General features: G+C 45.3%; 1 long non-coding RNA gene across 5 annotated transcripts in view; it reads right to left on the reverse strand.

Moving 5' to 3' along the window:
• LOC309645120 overlaps positions 1–19,279 on the reverse strand; it is a 39,236-nt gene extending 19,957 nt beyond the window's left edge. Inside the window, exons 1-6 of one of the 5 annotated variants that reach the window (XR_014254751.1) lie at positions 19,157–19,279; positions 9,683–9,746; positions 8,861–8,970; positions 6,957–7,183; positions 6,339–6,577; positions 2,687–5,660 (exon numbers count right to left, since the gene is read on the reverse strand). This is a non-coding gene — a long non-coding RNA (uncharacterized lncRNA). The other 4 variants (XR_014254750.1, XR_014254752.1, XR_014254749.1 and 1 more) reach the window with 4 other exon arrangements.
• Between the last annotated feature and the right edge of the window lie 1,426 nt (positions 19,280–20,705).

Consider the following 20,705-nt stretch of genomic DNA (forward strand, 5'->3'; position numbering starts at 1 on the left):
GAGTCTCAGAGCTGGAGCCACCAGGGCTGCGGGTGGGGGATTTCCATCCCTCCTTCAGCTTTATTCCAAAGCATGAGAAAACATTTTGAAAACACTCACCAAACATTGCTTTTTAACTCTGCCACGGAGCAGTTGTACTCAGCCTACATGGAACCTCCCTGAAGAAAGCTACCATTTCACTATAAAGTCCTTTTTTCTGATATATTTCTTGAGAATCTTCTATGACCTGGGAGACATGGTGAAGCTGGGAGAGACAACTCAAATATTTACGAAGAGGGTGGATGTGAAGCAGACACTACTGTTTCTGACACTAACACCGGGGAAGAGGTGGCTTGTAGGCAGGAGGTGTCTGACTAATGAGTTGGGGGTCGATCAGAGCCTAGAGCAATGGGTAGAATTTGAACTGCAGTGAGTAGACAGGAAATAAAGTGGAGAATTGGGCTTACCAATTGGCCTCCCCTTCTGATAACTAATGACTATTTAATCCCTACTCTGTCAGGCATTTTAAAAGAGCTTTATTTAGATTAACTTGCATAATCCTCACAACCACTCTGGAAAGTGCAATTAAACCGATTTCTAGAGTATGAAACCGACGTGGGAGAAACGAAGGCATTTTTCCAAAGTCATAATACTGTTGAGTGACGGATACAGGATTGGAACCCAGGCTGTCTCTGGCTGCCTCTGTGGGCGGGACCACTGTCCCCTTCCCCCTGTGCTCGAGGGCAGACACTGTTCCTTGGATTCTTAGCCTAGGCCTGTCTGACTTGCAGTAGGTGTTCAATAAGTATGTGTTGAGTGTTAACGAATATCTGAGAAGGACATCCCAGTTTATAAAAACTTCACCTCTCTTAGCTCCTGTGTCCTCCCAGGAACCCTGAGAAGGAAAATCAATACTCTATAGATTTATAGATTAGGAAGATGAGGCATGAGCACAAAGCAACCAAGTAGTAGAGTCGGGGCTCAAACCAGTATTCTCTGACCTCTGGTCCTGTGTTGTCTCCACCAGGCCAGACCATTAGGAGCCATCAAGCCCAGAGCAGGAAGGGCCCTGGGGCAAGAACATGATAAGGTGGCAGCTGGAGAGGAGCTTTGATGTTGGAACAGATGTTTATGAAATTCTAGCGTCCAGGGAAGAAATTAATGTAGAGAGGAGAGGGTGCTTACAAAGGAAAATGACAGTGAGGTGGTTCCTTTAACGATCTAGGAAAGGATCTATCTGGGCAATGAGGGTTGCATACGCAAAGGTCCTGAGGTAGGAGTGAGCTTGGTGTTCAAGGAACGGAAATCACCCCACTCCAGCTGGAGTGTTGCAAGCGTGTTACAGAGGGGCCAGGAACACAGAGAGTTGAAGCCAGGGAAGGAGGTGGGATTTTATTCTGGATGCAACCACGCCCCCCTGGAAAATATTAACAGGCAAGTGACTTGATCTGATATATCATTTTAAATGATCCTTCTGACCATTCTGTGGAGGATGGATTGCAGAGTGCAAGATGGAAGAGACAAGTCTGAGGTGGTCCAGGTTAAAGATGGTGGTGGTTTGGATCAGAGTGGACTTGATGGAGGTGGAGAGAAGTGGACAGTGCAGGGTCTATGATGGAGGTAGAGCCACGGCTTTGCTGATGCCTTGGAAGGTGGCAGGAAGAGGGAGTGTGGGCAACCGGGCATCGATCCTGAGTCATGGACAGCTGGCTAAGGCACAGCCTCTGGAAGCTTCTCCCAGTGGAATGAGCAGGTCTCTCAGCAGTGGCTAAACAAGACATCTCATGTCCTTAGGAAGAGGTGAACGGGACCCTGATAAATGCCCACCTTCTTCTCCAGGCTTCTTCTCGGGGCTCGTTTCCATGTGCCCAGTGAGGGGTCAGGCCTCAGAGGCTGCCAGCTTTCCCAGTTCTCTGGAGGGGCGTATACCGCTCTGTCTGCTGCTCCGGGATGGAGAAATGTGAGACAGGAGGGAAAACATACGAGGCTGCCAGCCCCATCGGCCTGCCGCTCAGGCCTGTGTCCTGGCGCCAAGCAGTCCGTACAGATGGGCTCTGTTAGCCCCGGGCACAGAGCCCCCAGGTATTGGATCCATCATCAGCTTGTGATGGATGGTGATCAGAGCCAAGACTTCGCCAGCCGCAGAAGACTTGGAGGTGTTCAGATGGCAGACGGGGCAGGCATGAGGGCCCATAGTGCACCTTTCTATTGGAACAGAGCATCTAGAAGAGTCTAGACATCCCTCTGCAATTCCCTCTGCAAAAATGGGGGGGGGCAGTGACTGTGGGTTCAGTATGTCCCCATCACTCTTCTACAATGGCGACTTCCCAGGATTCCTTTGACCTTCTAACAGCTGTACCCTCCCTGTTCCCCAAGTTCCTGGGGACCCAGCCTTTGGCTTTTCATCTGGGCTTCCCGTCCCAGGTATGGAAGTTTCCTGCATTCCTCCCCATCAAAACTTCTGCATTTTATTTTATCAATGAAGACACTGTTCTTAGAGCTTAACTAATCTGATAAATGAATGTGCACAAAGGGGTTCAAAGATTCTTTGGCCACGTAGTCAGTGATTTGGTTTCCTGTCCCAAAGTCATCCCTAATTAGCTCGGGGGATTAGAAAGCCCTGGAGAGATGATAAGGCATTCTGAGTACCCAACTGAGACTCGCTCCTTGGCTTAACCAGAAGGGTGGAAAAGAAAGAGGAAAGACAGTGGCTTTGTCACTGTGTAATCCACCGGCGTTTAAGTTCTCTCCTTGGATGCTCTGTGAGAGTGGACACAGACGCGGAAGCATTACATCAGCTGCGGGGGGCGGGGAGGAGGGTGGTGTGGGCATCATCAGGCTTTTGCAACAAGTTGCACAAGATGACACGTCATGTAAAAATCCGAGTGTTCACTGACCCTTCCACCCCTTGTCATTACCCGTTCTTGAACTGATCTTTTTGAGTTGAGCGAACAGGATTCTCCTCAGGGTAAAGTTTCAGGAAATGAGTGAAAGGCAACTGACAAGTGAGAAGAAGTATTCTACTTTTTAAACTGCTGTCAAGGCTACTGTTAATCTCTGGGCACAATGGTAGTTTTTATTTTCATGTCTGTATATTAGCTCGCGGTCTTTTAGGAAATGGAAAGTTGCTATGCCTGATGAATAAATTAAGCTGGTCTTTTGGCTTAAAAAAAAAAAACAAAAAAAACCAGTGTTCTTCATGATCCTCACTGCTTGCTGCTTGTTAGATCTGACCAGGGCACAAACTTCGGGGAAGCCACAAGCTCTGCTTTCTCTGTGGAGCAGTTCTGTGTCTGACCCTCGATTCTGGGGGTTGCAGAGCTTTAGCAAATCTCCAAATTCAAGTGCCAATTTGAAGTCGGGCAACCCAGACCCCATCATGATAATCACAGCTGCTGTTTATTGAACGCCGGCCATGGGTCACCTATTCTGGGCATTTTAACGTGTATGTCCTTATTTAATCCTCATTACAGCTCTGTTGAGATTGGGTCTTGTCATCCCATTTTCTCAGACAAGGAAGTTGAGGTTCAAGTGCTTGCCCGAGGCCACACTGTGGGAAAGAGGCTTGAGCGGGTGGGAGCGCCTCACAGCTCACTTGACCCCAGCATCCGTGTTCTCTGTAGGACCCACACTCTCCCTGCTTTGTAGTGAGAATGTGTTCCAAATAGGCCCAACTCAATTATCCTAAATTTCACCACATTTCTCTTTATATTCCTTTTTGACTACTACTTTGCTGGACTTCTCTAAGGCACACAGAGAACTTCACTGGATTAGAGGCTGGAATTGCTCCATCTCCTGATGTATCATTTAACCACTCAGCATGTGCTCTCTTCTCTCCTCTCCTTTTCTCCCTATTCCCTCCTCTCTGACTAGCCAAATCATACTCAGAAGACTCCTTTATTGCAAGCAACAAAACCTCCAGTTCAAAATGGTTTATGCATATAAAAATTTTTTTAAAAGAAAAAAAGTGGTTTATGCACTAAGAGAATGTATTGCCTTTTGTAACTGAAAACAGCAGCAGTGTGCTAGCTTCAGGTACAGGTTGATCAAGTTGTCCATAGGATACCATCAGGATCTGGTTTCTGTATCTCTTGGCTCTGTTCTCACATAAATTTTCCCTTTGTGGCTGCAACGTATTTCACCTCTTCTCAGACTCAAGGCTTCTGGGAAAGAGGGAGCATCTTTGTGCCAACATTAACTTATGCATTCAGTCAATATTCAGGGAGTATCACTTTGTTCCAGAATTTTTTCCAGGTGCTGAGGATTCCTGAGACAAAACAGGCTCCTGCCTTCCTGGAGCTTCCACTCCAGGTGGCTAACTGACAACACAGGGATTAACAAATAAACATGAAAGATGTCAGTGTGACAAACATGATGAAGAAAAACAGTGCAAGGCAAGGAGATAAAAAGGGACTCTTTTAGAGCAGTTGGGAAAGGAGGTCAATTTTTAGAAAAAATCTACATGAGGCAAGCTCTGTGAATACTGGAGGGAGGAATGTTTCAGGCAGAGGGACCAGCAAGGGCCTAGGCACAGCAGAGGGACCAAGGTGGGTATGTCAGTGCAAGAACAGGAGATGAGAATGGCTGGGGATAAAGGGTGAAGGAGGAGAGAGGCTGGAGAGGTAAGCAGAAGCCCCATCAGGTCGTGGGAGGGGCTGGAGTTTTACTCTACGCGTGAAAGAGCAGCCAGTGGGGTGGAGAGCAGGCGTGGGGAGCTCTGATCTGCACACAGAGGACCCCCTGTCAGCAGCAAGTCTCACGGGGACTTTGGGGCCACATGCTCATTCCTAGATCTTTACTGAGACGGGGGATGTGCGACCCTGGTGGGCTGAGGTCTGAGCTGAGGCGGGGCAGCAGTGGTTCTCCAGAGAAACACGCGGTACTGCCAGCAGGAAGATGAACAGATTCCAGATGGTGAAAGAACGGGGTCCGCTCTGGCAGCTCCTGAGCCTGCTTTCAAGTGTCACCTCCAGGAACCCGCCCCATGCCCACCCCTCCCTCCACGTGGTCTCCGCAGACACACACGTATGGCCAGCGCAGGCAACACGAGGCTGTCCCTGCCCTCTGTTCACACATCTGTGTCTTGCCTTCTCTGATGGATTGGGGGTTTGCAAACAAGTGCCCTGGGCCAAATCCAGCCCACACAGGCTGCTTTTGTCCAGCCCCTGAACTAAAAGGGTTTTTACACTACACACACACACACACACACACACACACACACATACAAATATGTGACAAAGACCACACTTGGCCTGCAAAGCCTAAAATATTCACGATCTGCCCCTTATACAGAATAAGTTCGCTGATCATAAGCCATTTAGGGAGGTTTTTTGTTCCATCTCTGCGTCTCTAATGGGATGTGCTCCAATGGCAACATCTGATTGCATCAGGTGAGAATCAGTCCTCTTTGATCACTAAATGCACAGAGCACGTGGAGAATCCAGTTTTGCGAGCCAGGTTTTCCTACAATAGTCATAGTAATAACGGTGGATTCTGATGGTGGATTCTGACGGGTAAACGGGATGTCGGCTGTTTGTCCCTGCGCAGCACCCACTCTGCTTCTCTTCATCCCAGCAGTCTTGTCTCCATCCTCAGCACGTGAGTTTTCTAGGGCGTCACCATGGGTTCCAGAAAGGAGTTCTAAACCCCCACTGAGCCAATGAATTGAAATTCTGTGATTTCTGGCAAAAAAAAAAAAAACTTGGTAGGGGCTAGGGTAGGGGTCTCTTTCCATTGGCCCGGGAAATGGGAGGATCTCAGCCCGGACCCCTGGCAGGGGGGAGCCCCAACAGAGGAGAGCAGAGCTGAGAGATGGAGAAAGAGGGAACCTGAGCCTGGTAGTGGCAGCTGCCCCTTTTAGTGGCCGTTTGTCATCCAAGCTTCTCTGCCCAGCTGTGTGAGTGGGTAGACTAGCCATGGAATTCATTGGCCAAATCAGACCACTTCTGAGCGTAAACGGGATGCTCATAGCATTATATGGGGCCTGTCCCAGGCAAGCCGGGATGGGTGGTCACCCTACATAGACCTGGGCAAGTTATTTAGGTCTCTTTATCTCAGATTCTTCATCTGAAGAATACCTATCTCCAAAGGGATATTACGATGAGTAAATTAATTGATGTAAAGTACTTCGAAGACTGCCAGGCACATCATAAACTACTGACGTGTGTTACCTACTGTTGTTGTTGATGACATTGTTGTTTTCATTATTGTTTGTCCTGGAGCATCCTTAAGTTTCCTCCCATATTTAGAGAAGTTCCCATCTTATGGGCTCATGTTTCCCCAAATGAGAAGTCAGAAACATGTTTTCCTGCACCCCGTAGGGTGCAGGAAGGTGACCCAGTTCCGTGAGTTAGACGCACCATGCAATCCAGAGGCTGGTCACCTGGAGAAGGCACCACGCAGATTCTTGTGGGTAAGGGGCCCCTGGGACACACACTCCTGTGGCATCAATGTGGGGGCTCCAGTGCTGGTTCCTGGGCTCAGCTGCAGTGTCCTCAGGAGAGGGGACACTTGCTCTGGGGCAGCTCTGCACTGCAATCTGGATGTCGCTCCTGGTTTCAGAGCCACCAGACCTGTTTCTTTGCTCTTCCCAGAGATCCTGTAAGCCACGTGATAGCCTTCAATAAGACTTTTCACACTTAAACAAACTAGATTGAGGTCTCCTGTTTGTAACTAATGTATAACTGATAAAACCCCCTAGATCCAACCATGCCTGCAATCCTCCCCCAGACTTTTCCAGTTAAACAAGCCAATCATCCTGACCCATCTCCCCTTGTCTTCTAATTCAGTTTAATTTGGATCCCTACCATTTATAGCCAATGACTATCACTAATACACATACCTGCTATCAAAATTTGGAGGGAAATGTAGAAAATTTAAAACCATAGTTTTTGTGCAAAGCCTTAAAACACTCCCCTCCCCACCATGTAATATGTCCATTTTCACTCATCAGCCATTTAAACAGAGTTCCTGGATACCTAAATCCGAAGCCAAAGATAGACAACAGGCGTCCCCTATTTTTCTACTGATATTTCCCAAATGCTGGCTCAGGAAATGCAAACGAAGGCTCTGGGTTGCTGCTGTCACCTTTGGCAGGGCTCCAGGAATAAGGTGAATCCGTGTGTGTGATCTGAAAGGCGATTGTCTCTGGAGAAGCCTACCTTCCTTCCCACATTGAACTTGTGGTTGCGTGATATCCAGAGTGCTTTGTGAACAAATAAAAAGGCAAAGAAAACACAGTAAATTTGGATTGCCATATGCCCTCCCACCCATCAGCAGCCCCCCAAACTCCCTATAAAAAGTTCAGCCCTGAGAAGGGCTGGTTTTCTGAATATAGACCTTTGTGAAAACCCTCTAAGATGTATCCTCTTATCAACACCCCCAGATAGTTTATCTGGATATGAATGAGGGTTTCAGCCCAAGAGGAAAAAATGTTAAACATCTCTGGAAATAAAATTCCCATTCACACTCAAAGTTTACATTTCTAACATTATTTCCATGTGCCCGTCAGAGCTGGGAGAAGGAAGAGAAAAAAACTGAGCCTTCAGACCAAGACTTTGCCTGTCCTGTATTTTTATGGGCAGGCAGTATGTGATGCCACCTTTTGAGGGAAGGGATTCCAGCACTGTCCTCCTGCAGGGATTTGGGATTTCATTTTGGAAAGTCAGGCCATACCTAGATGAGGGCGGGGCCTGTGGGAGAATCTTTTTTTTTATTTTTTAAATCTAACTAATGCCTTCAGAGACATCAGTTTTGCCTGTGTGACTTAAAATGTCATTAAAAAATATTATATAATGTAATTGGCCTTTTGTAGTTTACAGTCTATGAATTTTAACGCGTGGGTATGTGTTGTGTAATCTCCATCACCATCAGGATACAGAAAAGTGCTATCACTCCCCCCAAAACAATCCAACCTCCTGCTGTTTCCTTATAGTCACAACTTCTTCTCCACATATAACCCCTGGCAGCCCCTGTACTGTTCTCTAACACGGTTTTTTTCCCTTTTCCAGGAAGTCATATAAATGGAAATGTACAGTAATCTTTGAGACTGTTTTCTCTCACTCAACTTAATGCCTTCCAGATTCAAAGAAGTTGCCGTGTATACCAATAGTTCACTCCTTTCACTCCTGAGTAGTATTCCATCATGTGGATGAAAAGACTGTTTAACTATTCACCTGCTGACGGGCATTTGGGTGGTTTCCATGTTTTTGCAATTATGAAGAGAGCCGCTATAAACTTTTGGGCACAGGTTTTTGTGTGAACATAAGTCTCCTTTCCTCTCGGGTAAATACCCAGGAATGGCATTGCTGGGTCATCTGGTAAGTGTATGTTTAATTTTATAAGAAACTGGAAAACTGCTTTCCAGAGTGACTGTACCATTCTGTATTCCTAAATGCAACACATGAATTCCAGTTGCTCCACAAGCTCTTACATATATTGATATATAGTGCTTGTGCTTGTATTGTCAGGTTTTTATAATAGCCATTCTAACAGATGTGTAGTGGTATTTCACTGTGGCTTTAATTTGCATTTCCCTAATGCAAAATTCTAATCACATTTAAAAATAAGATTCACAGCCCTAGGGCTAATTCCAGTTGTGACACTATAACTGAGAGACATATTTGCTATAGCTGTGTCTATGAAGAACTGTCAAAATATCTTGAAGTTAGGTAATAATTTGGTATCTATTAAGATTCTATCTTCAAAAGTCATTTTTCAGTGCACACAGAGCATGGAGGACAAGGCAAACCAATGTCAAACATTCACTTTATATCATTTTATTTCAGCTTCTAGGCTAAGGGCTGTGATAAACTGACACATGTCACAAAACTCAAAACTCAGTTCTTAGGAAGAAAACAGATGATCATTTAAGACACAGCACCTGATGGATGGTTGTGGAAGTTAATGCTGTAGAATCTCAAGAAGGGTGAAAACCCTTCACAACTCTTGATCAAGGTGAGATTTCAACAGAGTCCTATGGGTAAGATGATCCTAAAAGTCAAGGATGGTGTTAGAGGTGGGGTGAAGGGTCCAAAGCCAAGCCTTAGAGTCAAGAAAAGGGAAGGGATGTTGTGTTGGGGGTCCCCAAGACCACTGTCAGGCTTGCTGATTCACTGGGAGGACTCAGTAGGACTCAGCTTATAACCATTTTCAGGGCTGTGATTTATTACAGGGAATCGGTACAAAGTAAATCAGCAAAGGGAAAAGGCATATGGAGTGAAGTCCAAAGGAAGCCAGGAGCATGCTTCCAAGGGTCTCTCCCAGTAGAGTCACACAAGCCTGCCTTTATTCCTCCAGCAACAAGATGTGACAACATGTGTGCCATGTTGCCCACCGGGCAAGCTCATTAGAGACTCTGCCCAGGAATTTTATTGGAGGCTGGGCACGTGGCAGCCTCTGCCTAGTATGTACCAAAACCCCAGACTCCCAGAAGGAGAACAGGTGCTCAACGTAAAACATATTGTTCTGTATAAACAGTTTAGGCATAGGGAGCCACTCTTATCAATCAGGGTGTTGAGAACCCTCCTGAAATCCAAGTTCCCATTTACCAGCCAAGGGCCAACCCTGCAAGTAGGCCCTCCAAAGGACAGCAGTCAGACCTGCTATGGCAACTCTCTTCTGCACAGGTGTTCAAGAGTTCAGTCTTTAAGGTGGTCTTTTCACTTCTCTAATCATGGGGACCTGGCATAATAATAATTAACACCTCTCCTGTCCTGTGCCAATAATTGGGTGAGTTATTCTCTCTCTCTGAGCCTCAGTTTCTTTATCTGAAAACAGAAACAAGGTTAACCACAAAGTGACTGAGTCAATTAACCCAGGCAAGAGGTGCGAACACCTGTTCCCCCCAGGGGAGAAGGTGAGCATCACCTCCCTTCCCTCTTTCTCCCCCACAGCCCCTGATTTAATGCAGGGGGATCATCTGAGCCTGTCCAGGCAGGAGCAGGATTCCTTTCCACTCACCCCACCCCAGCCTGGCCTCAGAGGGTCACGCAGCCGAGCAGAGCAGGAAAAACGGGCTGGGAAACAGGCTGGATTTATACCCTGCCTTTCGAAACACTTTAAGGATGTGCACCTGCATGACCTCATTTCTCTCCTGAAGATCAAGGGACAACGCCGACACACAGAGATATATGAGTCTCTCTAGAGCAGTGCTTGACACCTAGGGTGATCAAAAAGCATTTGCAGAATAAACAAGCGCATTCACAGATAAATGCCAGGATGAATGAAACCTGGTTTTGAGTGGAGACATGAACACTGCTTCCCTTGGGTTCAGCAGAGCAGAATTTGCAAACGCAGTCTTTTCTCGGGAGTTGCCAGCCCAACTCAGTGGTTGGCAAGGAGCGCTTATCCCCACACTCACAGGTCCGTGGGGCCACCACAGCTCGGCTGATCTTGGCAGGCCTGTGCGGGGCTTGCTGCACAAGCTCAGGGGGCGCAGCTACCGGGGCACGCTCTTCTCGTGGCAGATGCCCAAGGTCAAGAGCAAAACAAACTGCAGTAGCACATTGAATGTCTGCTCTGTCACTTTCACTGATATTCAACTGGTCAAAGCAAGTCGCGGGGCCAAACCCACAAGGAAGGGGGTGTGAAGCACTACTCACTCACGAGGTGAAGAGAAGAGCGTGAATATTTGCTAAACAATAATTCAAACTATGATGTGAACCATAACCCTAGATAGATAGATAGATGATAGATAGATAGATAGATAGATAGATAGATAGATAGATAGATAGATAGATAGATAGATAGATAGATGGATAGATAGATAGATAGATAGATAGATAGATAGATAGATAGATAGATAGATAGATGGTAGAACCTGAAATACCCTCATGCAGGAAAATAATCACAGTGGCAGTTAATGCAAACACACCTACAGCCATCTACCAGCAGCCTCAAGTCTCAGTGGCACCAGGCAATAGCCCCCAGGGGCTTCTAGACCATTCCAGGATGGGAGGTGCAAGATCATCGCTCCAACCTCAGCAGGTGGATCCAGCTCACATTTTAACTACAATTTCAACTCAAACGGCAGCTGCTGTTGTTGCCTGGGGACCCCTATCTTTTTGCATGTTATTGTAGATCAGTTGCCCGCCGCTGCAATAAAGAACTCTCGTTGGGTTGTCTGGGATTCCTAAATCAGCGCTGCAGAGAGGCTGGCAGAGAAACCAGGGAGGCTCCCGTCATGGGTGACTGATGCCAGACTCCAGCAGGCAGTTATGGGGTCCTGGCTTTTGTGAAACCAGCCCCGGCCACATACCAGAGCTCAAAGGAGGACTTTGGCTGCCCTTGCAGGTGAGGCCAGTGGTGGCCGTGGCTGGGCAGCAGGAGAGTTTGGAAGATGCTGGACACACATCACAGCTGGATGGGATTCACCTGTAGCCACTGGCATTCGTGAAAAAGCACTTGCCAGCTTTGTCTAGTGCCTCTTTGGTTCCCAACTGTGTCCTTACCATTATACAGTGGAGGGGACAGAGATGGATGGTCGGGTACCAGATGGGCCATCATCAAATTGGAGCCGGTGGGGCCAGGGCATGAAGATTTTCCAAGGGTTTATAGGCACAGAGGGTTCTAAGAGAGTCAATTTCCAGACCTTCCACTGACATGTGTCCTATTTGCCACTTCCTCTTTCACACATGTCCTTCTTCCACTACATAAAAAATAGGTTTATCAGTCAGGGTGCCAACACGAAACAGAAAGTGCACTCAAATTGGGTAATTCGAGAATTTAATAGAGGAAATAATTTACAAAGGTGTAGGTGGGGTAAAGAAAACTACAAAGGATAGTGCCGCCCCTTTGGGCTGGTGGGGCCCTGAGTAGGGTGAGGGGAGAGAGAAGTTTCTAGAACCTGGAGACGGGGAGGCTGAGTAAAATGTGAAGGAGGTGTGGCCTTCTGGAGAAGATGCAGCCACCCTGGGTCACCTCGCAGATAAGGCCAGGGAATAAATGCCCAGTCAACTTTACTCTCTTCTGGCTTCCACCAATGCCGCATTCCTCATTGGCCAGACCCAACCGGAAGCCATAGGAGAACGGAGCCCATTGATTGGTCCATGCACTCAGCCTCCTGGGGAGTAAGGAAGGTGGAGAGGGGTGGGGGATGGGAGACTCTCCCCTGAAAAGGCATCACCCATCCTGAATCTTACGAAGGTGCTGAACCCTGCTGCAAAGGGCACCAAACAAAGGCACATTTTGAAATATTCACCTTGCGTGGAGAACACAAATGTCTGATAACTGGGTACCACGTTTGGTGTCTAACTGGGAAGCACCTCCTTTTAGGAGTTAGACTGTTTTCAATTCTTCACTGTCACTGAAATTGGAGAACCTAGTACCTATGTCAGCTTATAGATTATCAAAAGTCACTAAGTAATTTTTTGGCATATAACTTGAAAGGAGCCCAAACAATTGCACAGCAGACAACAGAAGCCCTTCCAAGCCCATCTGTTTTTTTCATGAACAGGCTTTCTGCGCTGACACCAAGAAAAACAAATGGTGTGAATAGAATTGATACTGAAGCCCCATCTTTCTAAAATAACAATATTCATTCATGAATACATTCATTGAAAAAACAGTCCCACCTCTCATATTAAGAGAAGTATATCCCAAAGTATTGTACTTTATGGATTGATCATTCTTTATCACCGGCTGTGACATGCTTAAGGTGTTTTGATCAAGTGTATTCTACTAATCACCGTAACGATCATTGAATTTTAAATAACTTATTTTAAAATTTAAAGACTTGTAGTCAATGAAAAATTTTTAATTTCAATTTTAGGCACATTTTTTGTGCAGTCAGTAATGGATGATAAAGTGACTAATAAAAGACGTCCAAGAATAAAATTATATATTAAGACCAAATTTCTGCCAGGGTAGTACAAGTTGATAAAAAAGAACAATGCAGAATTCCTAACAATTAAAACAAAGCTTGTATATGTATTAATTTTATCCATGATGGTGGGTATCAAACTGCAGTTGAGCTTCAATGGATATACTTTGAAAATTACATTACAGTTCTCTTTTAAAATACCAATATTTACATGTCAAAAATTATATCCATTTATATAAATTTTATTTACTATATTTATATATAAAATAAATGTGTATTCTATTTTGATAATATTTACTTATATTAACATTCTATATAATTTAATTATATCCAAATATATATTTAAGCCTATTATACAAAATTTAGATGATAACTTAAAAATGTGAGAGTATGTGGGAAGTATTACCAGAAACATGGAATTGTTCACACCTTTTCTCTGATTATCACACTAAGAATATTAATAATTATGAATATTTTAAAAATATAGTTTCAAAGATATTAACAGTGCTCTTATAGTGAAAAACTGTGGGGGGGAAGTGAATGTCCAACAATAGAAGAATGATTATTACACATCCACTTAATAAAATGCAATAACTAAAGATAAAATGTGAGAGTATGGATGTGATTTTCAAAGTTGGAGGAGATGCTACAAGATAAGTCTGCAGAATCAAGCAGGGCTCGGATATTGCGAGGGGTCTTGTTGGCCCACCGAATGCTGGGAAAACAAGGAATGAAATAAGGTAAAATCTATCCAGGATGGCACAGGACAGCTGCATCCAGTGCCCGATGACAAGGTAATAACGTGCTGTCAGAGGAGGGGAAGATGGCTGTGGAGCAAGGTGATCACAACTGATGTCCTGGAGGAACAGAAATTAACCCAGGACTTGAAGGAGCATTGAGCCGCATCTGAGAATGTGGAGGAAAAATTGCCAGGGAAGTTTAGAAAGAGGCAGTGGCTTATGGACCCTGGAGTATTTCCATTTGCAATCAGATCCACCTGTGGACGCTCAGTTACTCTCAACCATAACAACAACGACGACGACAGTAGTAGCAGTAATAATAGTACTAGTCTATATTTGTTGAACACTATTTTCAGGCGTTGGTCTGAGATACATAGATATGGATTCTAGGAGTCTAGCACCCATTCTTAGCCGCTATTCCACACTGCTTCTCTTATTTCTCTGGGTGCTATTCATGCCATCATTCCTTCTTTATTTCATTCAGCAAATAACTGTTGCCAGCTGACTATGTGCTGAGTCCTCTAGATATAGTTTTCAAGATATCTTAACTATCAGTAAGTTCTCATCTGCACTGGTTTCCTCGTAGAACCTCACTCTGGTGTGGTTTGATTCTCCCCTTCTCCCTGGAAAGGATGCTGACTGACCTCTCCAAGCTGTGGAAGAGAACCATCCTCTCGCTACACTCCTCTCCCTCACTTTCCAGTTTCAGGACCGAGCTCCCGGGCTCAGCTTGTCCTGGCCAGTCCACTGAATGTCCACCTGTCTCGGAACCCAGACATCTCTTACAGTCCGTCAACCATCCAGTCCTCAGTCCATAGAGTTGTGCACTGTGCTTCCAATAGAGTGTACACTGGCACTGCCTATTACATTCGGAATCGCCCCAAGATTTCTAGCTCAGTGGCACCCACTGAGATGAGATTTGAGATTTCATTCAGCTGTGAGTTCCCCCCACCCCCACAGTGGACAGGACCCTTGAACAAGATGAAGATGTATTTCTGTCTCATATAAATGTGGACAGTCCAGGGCTACTACAGTGGCTCCCAAGACATCAAGGGCCCAGGCCCCTTCTATCGTGTTGCTCTGCCATGCTCAGCATAAGGCTTCTCACTCATAGCTCTGGGCGCCTGCTCTACATCAGACACCCAAGTGTGCATTCCAGCCACAGGAAGCAGGAAAAAAGCTGTGGAGGGAGGACATGCCCTCTCTCCTTAAGACGCTTTTCAGAATTTGAATACAGTACTTAGGCGTATATCCCACTAACTAGAACTTAGTGATCTGGCCACATCTACCAGCAAGCCCGAATGGGAAATGTAGTTTTTATTTTACACAGTTGTGTGCCAAGTAAAATACCTGGGCTTCTAATACAAAAGAAGGGAAGCACAGACATTACGGAAGAGCCCCCAAAGTCTGCCATAGCATCTCACACTCCCTTTCCCCCGAACTGGGCCCATTTCTCCAGCCCAACCGCCACCCTCTGGTCCCACTTTTCCATGGATCTTAAGGACCAGGCACAGAGTCTCTTTGGCTGTGACCAGCCCTCCTCCCCAACCCCCCAGGAAAATCCTTAGTATTTACTAATATGATACAGCTTCCCAAGGACTTGTCCTCTGACTTATAACATCTAGTATTCATGAATACATGTTTACAGGTGGGCTTTCCATTGATGTACAATCCAACCCTCACACTTTGAACCAAAAACTAAATGTTTTCTGCCTAGAGTCAACAATACTTAAAAATTTGTTAGGAGGGTGGATCTCATGTTGAGTGTTCTTACCACAAAAGGTAGGGTGCAAGGAAACTTGGGGTTGATGGATATGTCTATTACCTTGATGGTGGTGATGTTTCATGGGTGTTTGCATATGTTCAAGCTCATCACATTGTATACGTGAAATTTGTGCACTTTGTCATAGATCCATTACACCTCAACAAAGTGGTTTAAAAATAAATAAGTAAATGTTTCTGCTCAGCTAGTCTGTCATCTGTCATGGGGAAGTGAGCAGCCATGGCCCCTGCACGTCAGACACTTGGGTGGTGCCTACAGCATGACCACCAGCTGTCCAGACCTGGGAAGGATGAACATGTAAAGCGGGTGGTCTTGCCCAGGACATCTGTCAGGGTGCTCGGTTGCCAACAATGGAATCCACGCTAGCTAGTTCAGCAGAAAAGGAATTTCATGAAGAGTGTTGGGGAGCTCCCAGACTCTCTGGAAGGAACAGCAGATCAGGCTTCTTGGAGTCTACACAACCGGTAATGATGCTGTGTGTTTCCCACGGCGAACTGACAATTTCACAAAAGGCAGAGGAGCTACGATTAGGGCAGAAAACCTCAGAGATTTCAAATTTAAAGAAAAGATTTTTTAAAAATAAGTAAAAGCAGCTTAGTTGTTGGTATCTGAATTAGCTCAAACTTTGCTCCTGAGTCCACGCGGAGGTACTGAGGCGCTCAATTTATTAATGATCTCAAATGTTTGGTTAAAGAAATAGTACCATGTCCACACTGCCCAAACCAACGGCACTTTTATTCTAATCACTTGGTTAGGAAGAAATTCAGACATGGCAGGGACTTCTTGAGCTATTTGTAAGAAAGAGCCAAGAAATGGACAATCATAAACTGGGGATCGGTTTATTCCTCCAAGTTACCACAAACTTCATTTACCCTTAGCTTATGTATGTGTTTCCTTCCAAGGAAAATTGCTAACAGATTCCTTGGGGCGTTTTTCCCTACTTTTTCTTTTCTTGACTGTGTTTAAATAAACTACTAATTTTGTTTTCAAGGTAATTTAAGAAGTACTACAGTTCGGATTTGATAACTACCACCTTAATGCTTTCAGAGCAAACAAATTTTAGGGTTTCATTTTGTTGTCATCAAAATCAACCACATGGTGACTGGCCCTGTGGAGTTTTCTAGGAAGACCGGATGGACATGAAGTTGTATATGACGTTAAGGATTCAAAGACCGATTGCCAAGACTAAAATTTGTATCGGAGGCTGTGAAGGCTCTTTGGAAATGTGTGTTTTTCGAGAGCAAATTAACACTGGATTTCTTGGGCGTGGGGGGGCACTGAATCGGAATGTGATTTTTGAGAATTCAACAGAATTTATTCTCATTAGGTCAAAAACGTCTATCAAGTGTCTTTGCAGAGTGAAAGTGTTCGCTGAGAAAAGAAACACCCATCTTCAAAGAGGCACATTCTATGTTTTAGAAGACATTTGGTTGGAAGTGACAGAAAACCCACGTCTATTTGGTTTACACAAAGCGAATTTATTGGCTCATGCCAAGGTAAAGCCAGGGACGAGCTGGCTTTGGGTGTATCTAAATCCAGGGACTATGCCTCTTCTTCTTCTCTCCAGCTCAGCAAAATGTTCTTTGACTTCACACTCAGGGAGATGCCCACCTCAAGGGGACCTGCCAGTCTCAGCTCTACATCCTCCCGGCCTCACGTCTGCTCTGCAAAAGCAGCTTACCTCCCGCAAAGGCTCAGGGTTAGTTCTCATTGGCTCTGACTGCAGTCACATGCCATTCCTGAGCCAATCATTGTGGCCAGAGGCATGTGATATCTGATTGGCCAAGCCTGGGTCACATGGCCACCACTGGAGCTGGCCTGGGAGTAGCAAAGCCTGGTTCCCAGAGTTATCTGAGCCCCGTCCCTGGAAGTGTTGGGGGGTGACTGCTGGGCGGGCACAAAGACAACCATCTTCCTTGCATCCTCCCAGACATGTTGTCCTCCAGAGTCAACCTAGACTCCTTGCACTCCTTGGCCTCTCTTGACCTTTGGCATCTGGACCTCATTTCCCAGGACCCCTGCCCTCCACCATGGCCACCTGCCTCCTCCTTGAGCTGCTGCTTCCAGAACATGGCTTCTGCCCAGATGCCTCCCTTTTCTGCTCTTCCTCAGCTCCCACTCCCCAGGGATGTCTCATGTGCCCTCTTTTGACCCCAACCTCGCTCTCCTTTCTTCACCCATATCCTGACTCCGAATTTCCAGCTACCTCAAGTTTCATGCATCCTAGCTCCCTGACTCATGTGTCCTCTCTGACATCAGATCGCCACGGGCCAGTGGGCACACGGGCCAGAACTGTCATTGAGAACAGCCATCCTCTCTTGCTCGTATGAGGAAATGCCAAACATGCACCCACCATTTTCTCTTTCAATCATTAAGCGGCCTCAGGCCCAAAGCAGTAAAACTCTGACACCGAGTTTTTATGGGAATGGTGCAAAACAGTGAGTTGCATATACTGACGTATTGTGTGTGTATGTGTGTGTGTGCATAATTATGGAATAAAATGGAAGGTTATTGTTTCAGCCAGATCATGCATTTCTACTAGCACTGAACTATCATAGTATAATACTACTTATGTTAAACAGACACAACACACACAAATAATACTTTTTTGTTCTATGGGTAGATGACATCATTATCATTGTATTGATAGCTAACATTTTTGGTTTATGATCACATTTAGTTCTCATAACAATGCCACAAACAATCTTTCTGTTTTCATCTAACAAAGAAACTGAGACACAGGGAAATTAGTGAAGTTAAGTGCCTTGGCCACAGTCACACATATAGGAAGTAAGGAGGTCAGGCATGTGATAGGATTGAACGTCTTCCTTCTGGTGAAGTCAGGGGTGGCCATGTGGCTGGCTCTGGCCAGTGACATGTGAAATTAAGTGTGTGTGTTACTTTGGGGTTGATCCTTTAAGATCCAGTGTTTCTTTCCCAGGCTTTCTTTCCTTTTCCAAATTCCAGATGGTAGAGGAACTGCTATCACAGGTATATAAGTGAAGGTACTGTGGAGTAGCGATGTCCACTTCCCTGAGATGGACATGGATTTGAGCAAGAAATAAACTTTGTTGCTTTAATCCATGAAGATTTGGGCTAATGAATAAAATAATAGTAAATGCCCTCATGAATGAGATTAGTGCCCGTATAAAAGAGACCTCAGAGAGCTCCCTCATCCTTCCATCACATGAGGACACAAAGAAAAGACAGCTATCTGGCAAGCAAGTCTCATCAGACACCGAATCTGCTGGTGCCATAATCTTGGACTTCCCAGCCTTCAGAACTGTGAAAAATAAATTTTTGGTTCTTTATAAGGCACCAGTTTATGGTATTTTGTTATAGCAGCCTGAGCAGAATAAGACAAATTACCTGAGGTAACACATAGAAAACTCTGAACAGTACCTGGCACATAGTAAGTGCTCAGTAAATTTTGTTCAGGGGAGAATAAATAAATAAAAGAATAAAAATATAGTACAAAATGTCTTTATACTATGGGATAAAATTCAGGTATTTTCCCCTCAACAGTCTCTGAATAGAGAGCATTTCCTCTGAGAAACTCCACCTCCATCATTCCATGTAAGTGATAGAATTCTAGCCACTGGCATCATCAGAAGAGTCTTATTCCATTTTTTTCCAGAGGCTGCAGGATGTAGAGTTCAGTATGTGGCTTCTAGAACCCTCTACCTGGGTTTGAAATATAGATACTGGCTGTGCCAGCAACTATATAACCTTGGGCAAAACACTTAATCTCCATGCCTCAGTTTCCTCGTTGTCAAATGAGGATAATCTTGCTGTGAAGATTAAGCAAATATCTGTAAGGTATTTAGACAGTACCTGGCATGTCTGTCCAATGTAATGTTAATAGTCAGAGTTGATTCCATATCTTAAAATGCTTTCCAAACTGTAGAGTCCTGTGCAGGGGTGTGCTGTTGGTATTATTCTTTTTCCATCCATGTGAGCTTAGGCAGATGGGATGATTATTATTAGCAAAGCCAAGTCATGCTTTCCCAGCTGGTTTCCTGGTCTCTCACATTTGTACATAATTTTATTTGTGTAATCCAGACATCCCCGGTAGATATCAAGCCAGATCCTTTCTTCGTTCTACTTGCCTAATAAAAAGTTCAGTCTTTTCCTGGCTTCCTGACTCCAGATAATTTCCTGGTGCTTCTCTCTGCTCTGCCCCAGTCTCCACCTCCAGATGGGCACTACCCCTGTCCAGTTCCCCCAAGCAAGAAACTAGTGGCTAGAGCAGCTCCAGGCACATGTCTGCACAGCACACCTGTTCCTTCACACACAATGTCCGTGGGGCTTAGTGTCTTGCTCCAGCTCACAGAGCTGTCAGCAGAGACAGGGCTAGAACCTGGATCTCCCATCTTCCTGGGGCCGCCCTCTGCAAAACACTGTCAGCCTCCCAAGAGGAGTACTGGTCCAACGGGAGAGGCATTGCATGACCCTCATTCATTCATTCAGTCATTCAGCCAGTCATGAACTTATGAATTCATTCAACAAATATTTATGATGCCTGTTATATGCCAGGCACTCTTCCAGGTAAGAAGGCATGGGCCCCACCTCGTGTAAAAGAAAAAGGAAAAAAGGAGAATTGATTATTTCTTTTGGAAAATATCTTTGTTCCATGTTGTGAAAAGCATTAGTGGCTCCAGAATTTGTTTACAGGAGAGTCTTAGAAGCAGCGATTTCGTGGAAAGGGGAATAGTAGAAACTTTGAGTGTTCCTGCCTATCTGGTTCTTCCTCCTTCCGGAAACACAAAGGGATGCCGCTTCCGGTTCCCTGGAAGCTAGGTGAGCTGTGGGACACACCCTAGACAATTGGTGTGGATGGAAAAGGCGTCACATGTCACTGAAGACTGAAGGATTCAGACAGGTACAGGAGCTCCGGGGCTCACAGCCCTGACCTACGTGGTGGAAACAGGTGTGGCGGGGTTGACACTGCCAGATGGAAGCCCCTGACGGCTGAGTCCGTGCAGGGACACTGCCCTCCAGGGTCCTCTGGACCAGCAGTCCATTTTGCGTGAGAAAGAAAAATAGATCTTGATGTGTTAAGTGACTGTGATTTGAGGGTTATTTGTTATTTTAGCCCAGCCCAGCCTTTCCTGACTGATAGGAGGCTGGAGGTGAGAAGCAAGGTTAGGATACTGGCTTGATGCTGAGTTTGCAAAGCCTCACACTTGCTACTTGGAGTTTGTGTCCCAGATAAATCACAGTAAACAGTTTCCTAAAGATAATTTTACTTGACCTTGCAAATATTTTTCTTAGCATTATATTGATGGCGTTGAGAACACTGATAGATGTTATAAGGGCATCAAAGGATCCTTCTGCATGCTATTCCTTGGAAGCACTATTAATTTAAAAATAATAAATAATA

The sequence above is a fragment of the Balaenoptera physalus genome, assembly GCF_965194825.1.
Source record: "Balaenoptera physalus genome assembly, chromosome: 16".
Taxonomy (NCBI): domain Eukaryota; kingdom Metazoa; phylum Chordata; class Mammalia; order Artiodactyla; family Balaenopteridae; genus Balaenoptera; species Balaenoptera physalus.